This window comes from Lissotriton helveticus, chromosome 5_1, assembly GCF_964261635.1.
Source record: "Lissotriton helveticus chromosome 5_1, aLisHel1.1, whole genome shotgun sequence".
Classification (NCBI taxonomy): domain Eukaryota; kingdom Metazoa; phylum Chordata; class Amphibia; order Caudata; family Salamandridae; genus Lissotriton; species Lissotriton helveticus.
The window spans coordinates 316803401-316818293 of NC_136065.1; the positions used below are offsets into that span (position 1 = coordinate 316803401).

Sequence of the window (14893 nt, forward strand, 5' to 3'; positions counted from 1 at the left end):
ATCTACCAAACTGGTCCAGAATCGTCCAGCAAAACCATCTACAAGTGAGATGAGGGGCCAGAGAGGTTTGATAGCATTGCAGGCCCAGGCTGTCTGCTTCAACAAACACTTCCGTCCACCCTCTGGCAGAGAAGGATTGAGTGTCTCGTTCTGCATCTTATTTCCATAAAGTATGCATCTCTGGACCCAGGTATGCAGCATCAAAAACGAACTTGGCACACTTAGTCCTTACAAAATCCTAGCAGCAAACACCCAAAAGGTAATATGAGATTAATTTTGTCTTGTTGCCCCTGATCATGAAATGTCAGGAGCCATAGGCATCCTATGTCCATAGAAAAGGTCCAATGTGACTGGCCTTGTTTTCTGATCAAGTTCCTCCTGACTGCAAGATAACAAGAGCGTTGCACTTCAGGGACATTATAAAAACTTGCATGCAAGAAATTGTTACTGTCGATAAAAACGTATTTCTTCAAGTTTGATCATGTCCCCAACCCATAGATTGTGGCGCCAATGAAACCATCGACTTTGAAAGACTGGCTTGCATCATCCATCATCCTAGAGGCTTCAGGGAAAGGGATGTTTTCATCATCACAATTACAATAAACTTTAGAACCAAGGAAACAGTCCATAGTACTGAAATCGCTCTGTGACAAAATTGGTTAAATTCCACAGGAACATGCAACTGAGCGTTTTACAAAGGAATTGGAGAAAAATACTAAGGTGTACGGACTAGACACTTTATAGGATTTCTCTTGGATAAGATCTACCACGCTGTGTGAAACATAATCCCTGTTTTCCAGATTATTTAGCACTATGGCTTTTGAAAACTTTATTTGAGACACGTTATTGAGTCATTGAGTCAAGATGGCCGCCTGCGGAGGAGCTGACTGAAAAGCTCCTGGTTTTTGGGATCACCTTTTGGCTGAAAATCCCGGGAAAAAACCACTTAAGCAGTGCTGCCTCCTACACCACCCTTAATCGGAAGACTACCCCTCAAGACACAGGCCTCTGATGCAGACTTCTGACCGCCACTTACCGAGTTTCAGGGACCGGATGCTTCAGTCTGCTGGGAAGGTCTCTGCTCAGCACTGCGGACCGAGTGGCTGGATCCTCCTGCTTGTGACCCCATGATGCTGATGATGCTCCCGATGCCACTGTGGCCGCATACCACTGTCCCTGAACGGTCTCTGCTTGGCCCGGCGGACCGCGTGACTGGGTCCCCTATTTAATTTCTCCGTGGTGCTGCCAGTGCCCCTGCGCCCGCATACCACAGTTCCTGGACGGTCTCTGCTCGACCCCACGGACCGAGTGGCTGTATCCCACCTGCGCCTCTGTGACACTGCCGAAGCCTCTGTTCCTGCGGCCGCATGCCACTGTGTCCGCTATTGGCGTCCCCGTCTGTTTGACGCTTTGGAGGAGGGTGCACTCTCGCCCGGTCTGGCGAACCTTCTTCTTTTCCCTCTGCGACGCCTGCCTGGAGCCTCCTGGGGGTTGCTGCGTTGTGGCTGCAGTGCCTGTGCGGAGGCCCCGCTGCCTCCCTGTCGGATGGGACATCGTCCCCTGTGCCGCCACCGCTTGCCCTGCTGTCGGTACTCCCCCCCCCCCCCTCAGCCGGGTTGGACCTCTGGCCTGGAGTGGCCCCACTACCCTGGAAACACTTCTTGCTCTGCCATCTTGTGCCCGTCCGGAGGGCGCGCTCTGCTCCTCTCGGCCTTGAAGGATCCCTGCCCCTGTCTTCCGAGCATTTGCTCTGCTGGATCCATGACGAGGACCTGAGACTAAGACGTCCGCCACCTCGCCTGCCTCGTTCCCTGGTTTCCCGGGCCCTGATCGGACTAAATGCAGGTTATGTGTTGAACTTGATGGAGGGCGCACATCTACCCAGTGTTTTCTGTGCATCACTCATGGACGCTTTATGTGCCTCTTCTCTAAATCGCCGGATGACCCCCCCCTGTTTGCCTCCCCATTTTGTTTCTCACTATCTCATCAGGGTCTATCACAGTCTCTAACTGGCATCCATTTTGTACACGCTACTATCCTCTATCCATTGACCCAAATTGAATCAATGAAACTAACAAAGGACTGACTGCACCTCGACTAATTTGGCGGCCATCTTAGAAAGGTAGCCGTGATCACTAATTTACATCTGTTATCTCTACACTGTACACGTTGTTTCCTATCTCTCTCCTAAATACCACTCTCCACATTTCTCCTCATTTATCTTTTCTCCATCGCTTCTTTTAATTTTTTATTCTTCTTAATGGTATTCTATTCCACTATACCCTCCAATCCTTTTTCACCCTCTTTCCCAACTACCTCATTTCATCTCTTCACCCTCCTTAACTGACCTCTGACCTATTCCCCTGTAACTCATAATTCTTTTATATGCACTTTAATTAATCTATGTTTGGGTATATTATATTACTTTATTGCTGTATTTGTTCCCTATTTGCATAAAAAAAAAAAAAAAAAAAAAATTATAATATATATATATATATATATTATATATATATATATATATATATATATATATATATATATATATATATACACATTGCCTCACTCTTCCTTCCAATTTTCTCCTCTACCTCCCTACCATACCTAACCTCTTCACTTAAACTACTACAATATTTTCCTCACCTTACCCCTACCACCTCCTAAACTGACTTTTGACCTATCCTATATAACCTATATTGCCATTATATGCTCATTAGTAATTTATCGCTTAGATATTTATTCTATTGTTGTACTTATGACGTATATTACTGTTATGCTTTACATTTTCTTATTAGTTACCTGCTCTTCCTGCTTTGATGATCTTTTTCGCTTGTTTGTCCACTTAGTTTTGCACTAGGTATTGTCCCTTAATCCTCAACGCATACTGCCATTATATGCTCACTAGTAATTTATCGCTTAGATATTTATTTTATTGCTGTACTTATCTAACTTTGCTTTAGATCTCTAACTTCTCAACTCCTGGACTGTCTAGTTAAGATATATCCTTCCTTCTACTCAACCCTTATGACGTATATTATTGTTTTGCTTTACATTTACATTACTTACCTGCTCAGCCTCATTTGATGCTCTATTTCTCTTGGTTTTCCACTTAATTTTACGCTAGGTATTTCTACCTTAATCCTCACCGCTAGGAGTTTTGAACTCTACTTTGACCTGCACTCTTTCTCTCCATTTTCTCTGAATCATGCCACCCCTCTCTCTCCCCCCCCCCGACCTCAAGCTCTCCTATCTCGAAAATTAGCCCTAACTCCTGGTCCATCCTCTACCCCTCTCACCTCTCCAAACATGGCAAGAAAAACTTCAAGCATAAACTTCTCTGCCTCCACCCAGAAACTCTATTTGCAGATCATCACAACAGCCCCAACTCCTCACTCATCACCAACTTCATCTTCTTCACCAAACGCCCATCTAAATGGAAAAGCCTATTTCTTAGTCACCTCCCTATATCTAACTCACGCAAAATCCCATATGGCCTTAAACTCTCCACCACGCCGTCCCCCTCCTTTCCAGGTGAAATAGATATCTCCATCTTCAAATCCGGAACCATTCTCATACAATCATCAGAAAATAATCTCGATATCTTTGAACAACACTTTAGCACTATCTCCCAATCCCTCACACAATCCTTGAACCCTACCCACTCACCGCCTCAATCCCACGGCTCATCACCACGCAACACTTCCCACGCACCCATTTCTCGTTCCTCTGAATCACCCCAAACTTTATCACCGTCTTCTCCCTTCTTTTCCACTACCCTCCTTTCACCTCTTCCAGAAATACCCCCCTCCTCTCCTACCTCCAACTACCCTACCCCCTCCAACCCACTATTGTCCTCCCTAGCCTACGTCACTAGTACTAGTACGGAATCCCCTCACACCCCTCTCACCTTACCCCCCCTCTTGATCTCCCCCTCCCCCTCCACAACTAATACCACCGATTATACCCAATCCCTACTCACCTCTCTCGCGCTCAACATTATAACATGTTACGACTCCCTTATCTCCCAGCCCCATGCCACCCCTCCTCCCGCCCACAACAACAACTCCCCCCTCCCCAACCATGAATCCTCCACACTGTATGATTGCCCTATCTCCCTCTTGCCCACTCCTGCTTCCCCCCCATCCCTGAACTCTCTATACTCCGCCTCCCACTCCTCTCCTTTCGATCTCCTCTTTAACATTCCCCCATCTTCCTCCACACTACTCAACCCCTCAATGTTATCTTCAGCCCGCTTCACTCTCCCCCCTATCTCCCCTGACTCAAACAATACACTCACTTCTATGTCCATCCCACCCCTTGACGCCCACCTCACCTCTCCTTCTACCACTTACCCCCAGTTCTCCCCCCCTTCTAAACAAACCCTCTCCTCTATGCTCCCCCTTCCCCCAGACTCCCATGTCCCTTCGCCCTCTAACACTCACCCCTTGGTAACCCAACCTCCCAATATTACTCCCTCTACTACGCCTCTCCCTTCCGCTGACTCAATTACCACCTCTCCTACGTTCACTCCTCTTCCCCTCACCCCACTCTCATGCATCCCCCAAACTGCTTTTACTGCCCCCACACCTCCTCAAACCTTACCCCACTCACACACACCCTTGCTATCCCCAAGAACCCACATTCTTCCAACGACGCCAAATCCTACTACCCCCTTGCCATCTTCACTTAATTGCCTCCCTAATAGGATCACCCCTCCCACATCCACCTTCTATACACTCCCACTCTCCAATAATGATCCTCCCCCACACTATAATTCCACCCCCCTCCCCCCTCCTGGTTTTCCTCCCCTTACTCCTCACTTGATCCCCCCTCGGACCAATCCTAACCCATACAACTACCCAACTAATACTGTTCTTCCAAACTCAAACTCAACCCACACTCTGACACCCCTTTACACTGAACCCCTCCTTTCATCCCTCGTTTCTGAACTCTCCTCACTCAGAAACGCTATCTCTCTCCTTACTAATACCATCGCCTCTACCCATACCTATTCTCCCACCCCCTCCAAATACACACTATCTCCGCTCATTAACACCAATTCCAACCCACCATCACACTGCCCCACAATTGAGACTACCAGCATCAACTCTTCTCCGCCCGCATATAGCTCCTCAACCTGTCCCTCACCCGCTCAACCTTCCTCAATCGTTTCACTCCACAATTCCATCACGCCCCCCCACCCACAACCTGATATTTGCCTAAGAACCTCTGAAACCAAACCTTACACGAACTTACCCTCCGCCCCCTGTTTACCCTCATCCGCTACACCACTCATTCACCAATCTTCTGACACTAAGCACTCTACTCATCAATCTACTATCCCAGTTCTCCTAGGTATAAGCAGACTCCCCCTTCTTCCTACCTCCCCTAGACCTCCACAACAATTGAGACCTATCCCCCCTTGTCCCCCCTGTCCCTCAACTCAACAACCTGACCCCTCTCCCCTACATTGCATGTTGATCAACTGCCGATCCGCCTCTTGCCACGCCACTGAGATTGCTGAAACCATTCTCAGCGAAAACATCGACATAGCATTCCTAACCGAAACCTGGCTAACCGCCCACTCCACTCCGATTCTCGACTTTCTTATTCCCCCAGGTTACTCTATCATCAAGAAAGATAGAATAGAGCAAACGGGAGGCGGCCTTGCACTAATTTTTAAAGCTGAACATAACATCTCGCTTGTCGAATCACAAAACCCTTCATCCTTTGAATACCTTTGCGCAGATCTCCTTATGCACGACTCTCCCACCACTCGGCTGCATACCATCTACCACCCCCCTGGAAATTGTATCTCTTTTTCTGAAGAGATGTCTGACCTTATTATCCAAGCTTCTCTCTCACACTCTAAGAATCTCTTCCTTGGTGACTACAACATCCACTGGAACAAAAGTGATGACCCTGCTGTCATCACATTGAAGAATACCATGGACATCACCAACATGTCCCAACTCTGCCATTCCCCCACTCACAACAAAGGTTCCACCCTAGATGCTATCATAACCAGCAACGACCTGGCCTCCCTCTCTTGTATACTTCCTGTCGATTGGTCTGACCATTACCTCATCCTCTTCAACGTGAACAGACCCTCTAATCGTCCCGCCCCCATAAACACCCTACCTAAGAAACCTACACGCAACCTTCACCTTATTCCTCCTGGTGAACTGGAATCCACAATTAAAACCCGCTTACTTCTCCCCCCTCCCTCTGACAGCACCAATGACCTAACTAACCATTACAATAACTCTATTCTCGAAGCCCTTGATATAATTGCTCCAATTAAACTCAAACAACAAAAAAACAACCCTCCCAAATCCTGGTTCAATTCTGAACTCAATAATGAAAGACGGTCCCTTAGACAATCTGAACGTATTTGGAGAAATCGTCCCACTGCTGACAATCTGGTCCTCCTCAGAACTGCTAGAGCCCAATACAAAAAACACATCTATAATGAAAAATCCTCCTTCCTCCGTTCACAACTTGACCAGGCTAGAAACAGACCTAGAGAACTCTTTAGCATTGTTAAAAAACAAACCTCTACTGGCCCCCCTAAAATATCAGCCTCTATTGACAAATGCGAAGAAATCGCCAGCTTCTTTATTAACAAAGTCAATAAGATCGAACTTTCCTTCTCCTCTCTCCCCCCATCACTCCAACCCTCCTACACACAACACACCCTCCCGAACACTCCTAAGTCACTCTCGTCCAGTCTTCCCACTCTTCGCGACCCTTCTATAACCCTTCCTACCCCCGCTCATCCACACCCCCCTCCTAATGAACTCACAGCCAAAAACAATGCTTCATGGAGTGAATTTTGTCCAGTTTCAGAGTCATCAATCATTAACATCATCACCAAACTCAAACCTTCCTCCCACTCCAAGGATCCTCTTCCCGCTCATTTGGTCCAAGACCTCAAATCTACCATTGCCCCTATATGGACCAATATCATCAATTCCTCCCTTGCCACTGGTTGCGTCCCGGCCTCCCTTCAGCTTGGCCAAATCTCTCCCATCCTGAAAAACACCTCTGCCGACCCAAATGACCTTAACAACTTACGCCCTATCTCTAACCTTCCTTTCCTCTCTAAAGCCCTGGAAAAATGTGTCCTATCTCAACTAGAGAACCATATCCTCGCCTTCAATCTCCTTGATGTTTTTCAATCTGGATTTAGAAAAGGCTGTAGTACAGAAACTGCAATGTTAAACATCACAGACGACATTCATCGCTCCCTTGACAAAGGTGAATCCTCACTGCTAATACTCCTTGACCTATCGGCGGCATTTGATACTGTCCATCATCCCACCCTTCTCAACACTCTCAAAGCTCGATTTGGCTTGGAAGGCACGGTACATAAATGGTTCTGCTCATTCCTTCAAAACAGATCTCAGCAAATCAAGCTTAGCCACTTCCTTTCTAAACCCCAACCTGTCTCCCTCGGTGTCCCTCAAGGCTCTATCCTATCCCCAACCCTTTTCAACCTTTTCATGGAACCTCTCACCCTCATTCTCAAACAAGCTAAAATAAGTTACCACCTCTACGCTGACGATACCCAACTATACTACAAGATCAAATCCCACAATGACATCCTTCACCTCAATGACACCCTGACTAGAGTACAAGCCTGGTTCCACCTCAACCATCTCAAATTGAACCCTAAAAAAACTGAAATCATTCTTTTCACCCCCAAAAACAATACCCTTCCCATCCAAATCTGGATCGACGATATCAAAGCTCTAAATTGCTCCCTCTCCACCTCTAATTCTGTTAAATCCCTAGGCATCAGCATCGACCAGAATCTCAATCTCATCCCCCACATTAAAAACACAGCCAAAAGTGCTCTTTTCACCCTTCACCACCTCAAGAAGATCAAACCTTTCATTCCAGCCGATGATTTCAAAATCGTTGTCCAATCGCTTGTCCTCTCCAGGATTGACTATGGTAACGCCACGCTTACCGGCTCTCCTAAAACCCATCTTGCTCCGATTAAATCTGTCCTCAATCTAGCTGCACGACTTATCTCTGACTGCAAAAGATTTGACCACATATCCCCCGTCCTCAAAAATCTTAACTGGCTCCCAATTGAAGGAAGATCCGCTTACAAAACCGCTTGTATCACCCACAAAGCTCTTCACCAAAACACCCCCTCCTACCTTGCAACCAAACTAAAAAAAGCAGGTTGCTCCAGGTCCCTGAGAAGCACCAACTCCCTCCTCTTGATCCCACCTAGACTTAAATGTCAAAAAACCCAATCACGCGCATTCTCTGGTAATGCTCCTACCATTTGGAACTCTCTCCCCAAGGACCTTCGCTGCATCCCCTCTTACTCCCTTTTCAAAAGTGAACTCAAAGCACTTCTCAGCAACAAATATTGGGGTATATAACAATATTGTCACTGAGCTTGTCCACTCTTCTCTCCTCTCTTATCCCCCCTTCCATTCTGAATGCAACTTTTTATCACTTTTTGCTGTTTTCGTCCTTTATTTAGTTTACCTTCCTTTTTCTCCCCCCTTTTAAATGACGTATTGCAATACTGTATCACGTTGCTAATTTTGCACCTATTGTTATACTATATTTTGTTGTTCTACCTTGTTGTAAAGCGCTCTGATACTCCAGGGTCCAGCAGCGCTATATAAAACCCTCGAAATAAATAAATAAATAAATAAATAAATTATTTCCTTTGTGGTGCTTCTACTTCATTTTGTATGAAATCTGTATTGGGTGTCAAAACATCTCTGACTTGATATGTTTCTTTATTGATCGTGACACCCCTGAGTACCCTTCACAGCACTGCCGATGTGCTAGTCCGTGTTTGCTTGGCAACATCTACCAGGAGTGAGTCAAGAATACTACGTAAACCACTAGGGTTCCTTCTTTCGAAAAAGCCCTACAGCTGGGCGCTCGTACAACAATGTGGATTGAAAATGGCCGCCTCCGTGCTTTCCTTGTTATCTTTGTGTAGAGTGAGTGTACTCTATGCCTACATTTCTTTGCGCCTCGCAGTAGCCTCCTATGGGATGAGGTGTTTGCTAAAGGGATGGATGCCACGGAGGTGACTGATTGGCCAGGGTCCAGTCAGACACTAATGAGACCCCTCAGCAAGACATGGATGGCTTTATTAGGGCACTGCGGGTGCTCTAGGGCTTCGGTGTCTTCTAGGATCATGTCATTGGAAAGAAAGTACTGCTCTGGCCCTTTCTCGGTAGTCGTGCAGCGCAGGGAGGGAGTCGAATCAGGGGAAAGGCAGAGCTTTATTTCATGCTTGTCAATATTGCTGAGGTGTCCTGGGAAAAAGAAAGTGACATTCTACACAACACAATTGTATTTTATAGGCTTGATAAGTCAAGACAGCTAGTAGGAAGTAAATAGCGGGCGGCAGGGGAGAATGTCGACGGGCAACCAATAGCTTCTTGTTTCAATTCCGCCAACAGCAAATTAGATCTTCGTTTGTTAAAGGGATAGCTGTAAGAAAACCTGATTTTTTTTTTAATTCTCAAACTTATGAACCTATGTATATTTCTTCTTATTGGAAGAAAAGAATTCCACATTCTTCTGATACTTGTGAAATTCATCTTCAAAGATCCCTCCCCTGTAACAGTGTGTCCCAAAAGAAGATGTTTGTATAGAAATATAAATGTCTTGTTTTTGATTTCTGCTTGTTGGTGATTTAAGGCCTACCAACCAATATACCTGGTAAATTAAATGCTGATTGCATTTAGTTTTGAGGGGAGAAGGATATTTGATAATTCATTGATACCTCAATTGCCTACTTTAAATGCTAATCTCCCTATTGTGGAGGCAGAAGTTACAAAGAATTTGTTTTACAATTCAGCAAGAAAATATATTCACTTTACAGTTCTCTGCCAGGACAACATTTTAATGCATTTCAGTGTGTCCAAAGAAGCAGCTCAGCCTGATTTACAAGACAATCGCACTATAGACCTTTCACGTGGGCACCTTCAGAGGGATGAGACCTTTGTGACAAACTTAATAGGTTAATGCACTCTACAATAAGCCGGAAAATGCAAAAAGCCACATAGAAGGCACTGATTTTTTTTAGAAGGTCCTTTAAAAACAAGGATGGATTTACCTTCAAGGAGATTGGGAGTATTTCTTACATGCCCGCGACTCCGAAAAACTGACGGGACTAGTGCAGACGTAAACTAATCTTAACCCCTTCGACGCGCATGACAAAGCCAGCTCGTCATGGGCGTTACCTGCGCTACGCGCATTACGAGCTGGCTTTGTCACGTAACGCGCGATTTTCAAAATCTCAGCGCGCAGCGGGAAAACCCGCTAGCGCTCATGCGGTTAATATGATTGACTGTGCCTTGATTCCGCTGGCTCACCGGGAATGCCACCAGCCACAATAAACTGGCCACTTTGAAAATTAGATTTTTTGTGTGTCAGTAAGCCATGATGCTTCCTTAACTGGTGCTCATGAAGCTATAGATACCAAAGGGGATGATGGACTGATCGTTTCAGCAAATCGAACACTCACCCCCAGTCAACTGATCTGGCTTTAATCCATCATCATTCTTTAGCTCACTCCACCACCCCAGTTCAGATATGGCCATATGCAAATCAGTCTGACCCTGTGTCTCATGGGAGCAGTCCAGCCCGTACTGCCAAGCCATGTCTTCCCTGGACCGGAAACAAGCATCATGTGACTGGTCTCGGGTTCATAACCCTCATCAGCCAGGCTATCTTGAAACCAGTGGCAAAGTGAGCAAGGGACCCACATCTGGGCATACCCTGCCAATTTAGAGTGAACAAAGCGATACCAAAGGGGATGATGGACGGAGCGTTTGAGCAAATCAAACACTCACCCCCAGTCAACTGATCTGGGTTTAATCCATCATCATTCTTTAGCTCACTCCACCACCCCATGAAACTATAGAGCCGGTGTTGATGATTTAGTCCTCGTGCTGAGCACCGTAAACCATTGGCTCAAATTAAGCACTGCTAACCACTGATGTAATTTCACTTGGACATCAGTATACAGAAAGCTTCTTTGTGATAAGAACCACAAAGGTCAGTACTAAAAATTTCTGCTGAGCAGGGAACAGACCTTTAATTCAGAAATATTAACACTATATATATATATATATATATATATATATATATATATATATATATATATATATATATAATCATGAAGACGCCCGAGTTGAGGTGAAACGTGTTGCTGCAATAAACTTTGGTTGTAAACTAAGCTGTGAGGTGCGAGGTTTCCTTGAGGCTGATAGCCCCGGGGGTCTTTGTTTATTGATTTTGGGTACCTGCACCCGCACGCTCCCACCAGCCCCGCCAGTGTGGATGAGGCCGGTGTGACTGCAGGATTCCTCTTTAGCACAAGTATGGTTAGGTTAGGTAATTTTATAAAGCGCACAGCTGCCCCAGCAAAGTATGTCACTCATTCCATTATTTTGGACGAATGGCAACATGCCAACGAACAAGAGATATCAACGTAGGCATCTATGTGCATATAGGGGCAACAACATTTCCTTTTTGCTATTTTTGCACATGTGGGAATCTTCTGATGATTCAGATAGTAATTACATATCAACAGATAGCTCATGACACGGGCTGATTCACACAAAGGAACTTAGTTCACAGCTAGTTATTCTTTATGATCCCCACAGTATGTCCCAAAGCCAATTTGTACAAGTTCTGCCTTCTGGTGTATATTGCATCAATGAAACGAGATCTGTGACCATTTGGTGAAATAGTAATTCCAAAGTCGCAAGTTTACATTAGCGAATTTTGCACATACAGGATTGTTATTTTGCCTACATGATATTTTTGCACTTTATATTATGCTATGGGATTTGACCCTATATATGCTCACTTTATATTATGCTTAGGGATTTAAACCTATATATGCTCAGATTTTAGCAAATTGCGATTGATTTAGCTATAGGCTCTGAACATTGATTAATTTGAATGTATAAGATTGTAGCCATGACTATTTATATTGTAAACAGCGACATTTTGCACATTTGCGTATTTGCACATAAACGGCGGTCCTTTGCACTGTATTAAGTCACCTGATGAAATGATGACCAAAATCTTTATAGCAATTTTACATTGTCGAATATTTCTTTTTATAACATTGAGCCATAGTAAGTCTACTATTTCACTTGGAACAAAGTCACATGTTTCGATTTGAATCATGCACTGTCACTTTAAAAGATGTGGTCTGACATTTTCACATTGTCATGTGAACAAGGCTCGGACAAGCCGAAACGTTATGGCGACATACTGCATTAAATAAAATAAGCTGCACTTATCTACTGGTCCGTGTCGTATGTGCTGTGGAAGTGGCGAGGATTTCCTGCTGCTGCTGCTCATCTGCGGAATTATATATATATATATATATATATATATATATATATCCAAGAATCCTGAAAAAGTCTAGCATACACGCCTTACTCGCGCATTTACCAGCAAAGCAGGACACAGACCCAAATTCCTTCTTTAAGTTGTTTTAATCGCCCAAAGACGCGTTTCGCGGCTCCCGCCGCTTGTTCACTCGACAATGAATGACCAATGGAAGGCATATTTAAAGTGAAAAGTGCACAATTCAAAACCCTCACGTGACATACACCTCAATGGAAATAGACAACATACTTTGGTTAGTTGTATCGCCAACGTTTGCATATTATAACATTTATACATTGATACATGTTTGTGCAAATACGCTAAAGTGCAAATGCATGACGAAGTCAGACATATTGTCAAATTAAATATCGGTAAAATACCAACTATGACATTTAAAATACACTAAAATCTCTCATCCCAGTACTAAAAATTAGCGTCTTCTAGTACACAAGAGGGAGGTAAATTTTCCATTATCACAGGGAAAAATACATTGTGTCCCTAAATTTTTTTGTACTACAGAGTTCATATCTTGACCGTGCAAATATATGCATGAAAGATAAGACAATATTATAATACAGGTAAAATACCTTATTATTGTCAAGCTAGACTTCAACAGTATGTGCAAATATGGCAATACTCGGTTACGGTGAAATACCTTTAAATGTCTACATATATCCTGAGGTGATTCAAACTAAATATTCTAATGAAATGTATACCCATAAAGTGCTGATATCCGAATCGTAAGATTCCTCTTGTGATAAAAGAAAATTTAAAATTGATATATATATACAGTACATTATTGCATCATAATTTACTCTGTTACTGTATAAACCTACGGTCTACAATTGCAATTGTGTTTGTGTTTCAGATTCAATACTTCATGTATTTACCACACATATTACTACTACCAGTCACTTAGTTTCTTAATTATGCCACAGATTGATTGTATATGTGGAATTTGTTGAGAGAATTAACCTGTCCAATGCCTTTGATGTAATAAAAATATTATATACAGTTTAAAATGACATAAATAAATCCCATTTAATATTAAATACATGATAAATACTTTTAGATTAAAAAAAGTTTTTTGGGGTATTGTTGACTTGTTAATCTCATATTCATCTTATTCATGTATATCATTTATTAACTCCAAAGATTATCTATTCTAAACATGTGTATAATTCTTCCGTGTTGTTAAGACCCTGTGGTTGTTTGGCATCTAACAGTAAAATGTATCTCGTTTCCAGTTTGCGCAACCGGTTTTCTCTATCTCCCCCCGTCTGTTTGGGGGTACTGAATCAATCAGATAATAGGTTAAACCTTTGTTGTTTGATCCGTGGACCTCCTTAGTGTCTGGCCACTGGATAGGTATTGTCCATATTAGTTATTGCGCGCAAATGTTGGAGTATTCTTATGTTAGCTTGTAATTTGGTACTCCCAACATATATTTTACCACATGGGCACGTTAGAATATAAACCACAAATTCTGATTTGCATGACAGCATTTTAGTTATTTTATAGGGTTTGGTTCTGAATGGACTTACATATGTGGATGTATTGATACCATGTGTGCATGCCTTGCATGTTATACATCTATTAAAGCCTTTCAGATTTTGGTACCATATGGGGTTGGCTAAAATTTCAGGATTTGATATTACCAAGTTGTCACGCATAGAGGGAGCTCTACTGTAGGTAATGGACACCCTCTGCGGAAGCAGGGGTCCTAATACCTGATCACTCAAAAGTATAGGCTAGCTTCCTTGGATAATGTTTTCCAATTCTTTATGCTGTCTGCTATAGCCTATAATTAAGTGAAAAATGTTCACATGTTCTTCAGAAGGAATTACCTCACTAGTGGCGCTTAAAGTTTTCTTATTGTTGTTACCCAGTAGGTCCTCTCTGACTAATGTCCCTGTTCTAGCTATTGCTTGGTTTATCACGTGTTCTGAATAGCCTCTTGCTAAAAATCTTTTCTTACTTTCCTGTTGTGCCTTGTGTAATTCGCCCGCTGTGCTGCAAACCCTCTTAATTCTCAGCATCTCGCCGTAGGGAATGCTATTAATTAGATGGCGTGGGTGCGTACTGGTGGCGTGGAGGACTGAGTTTCCAGATGTTTTTTTCCTAAACAAGGTGGTCTCAAGTTTATTATCCTGTATATATACACTTTAGTGTCTAGGAAATTGACATTGTTTGCACTGATTTCTGCTGTAAATTTAAGATTGAGTTTGGTAATATTTATTCGTGCTACAAACTCCTGTGCATCTATTCTGGTGCCATGCCTGGTACCATATATATATATATATTCGAACTCCCGCAACCTCCAGGCGGCGATGGAGACACAGACCCCGCAGTATCAGGCAAAATTTATTTATTTAAACCTTGTTCCCACGAACGATGATGCTCCGAAAGATCTTCCGATGGATCCCGACCGAAACCAGGAAGACCGTCACCCAGGCACTCGTCACCAGCCGACTGGACTACGGAAACACCCTCT

General features: G+C 43.7%; 1 protein-coding gene across 6 annotated transcripts in view; it reads left to right on the forward strand.

The window, feature by feature from the left end:
• The window catches only part of AGRN (agrin), a 727720-nt gene that overhangs the window by 599465 nt on the left and 113362 nt on the right, over window positions 1-14893 (forward strand). The gene's annotated exons all lie outside the window — the stretch shown is intronic.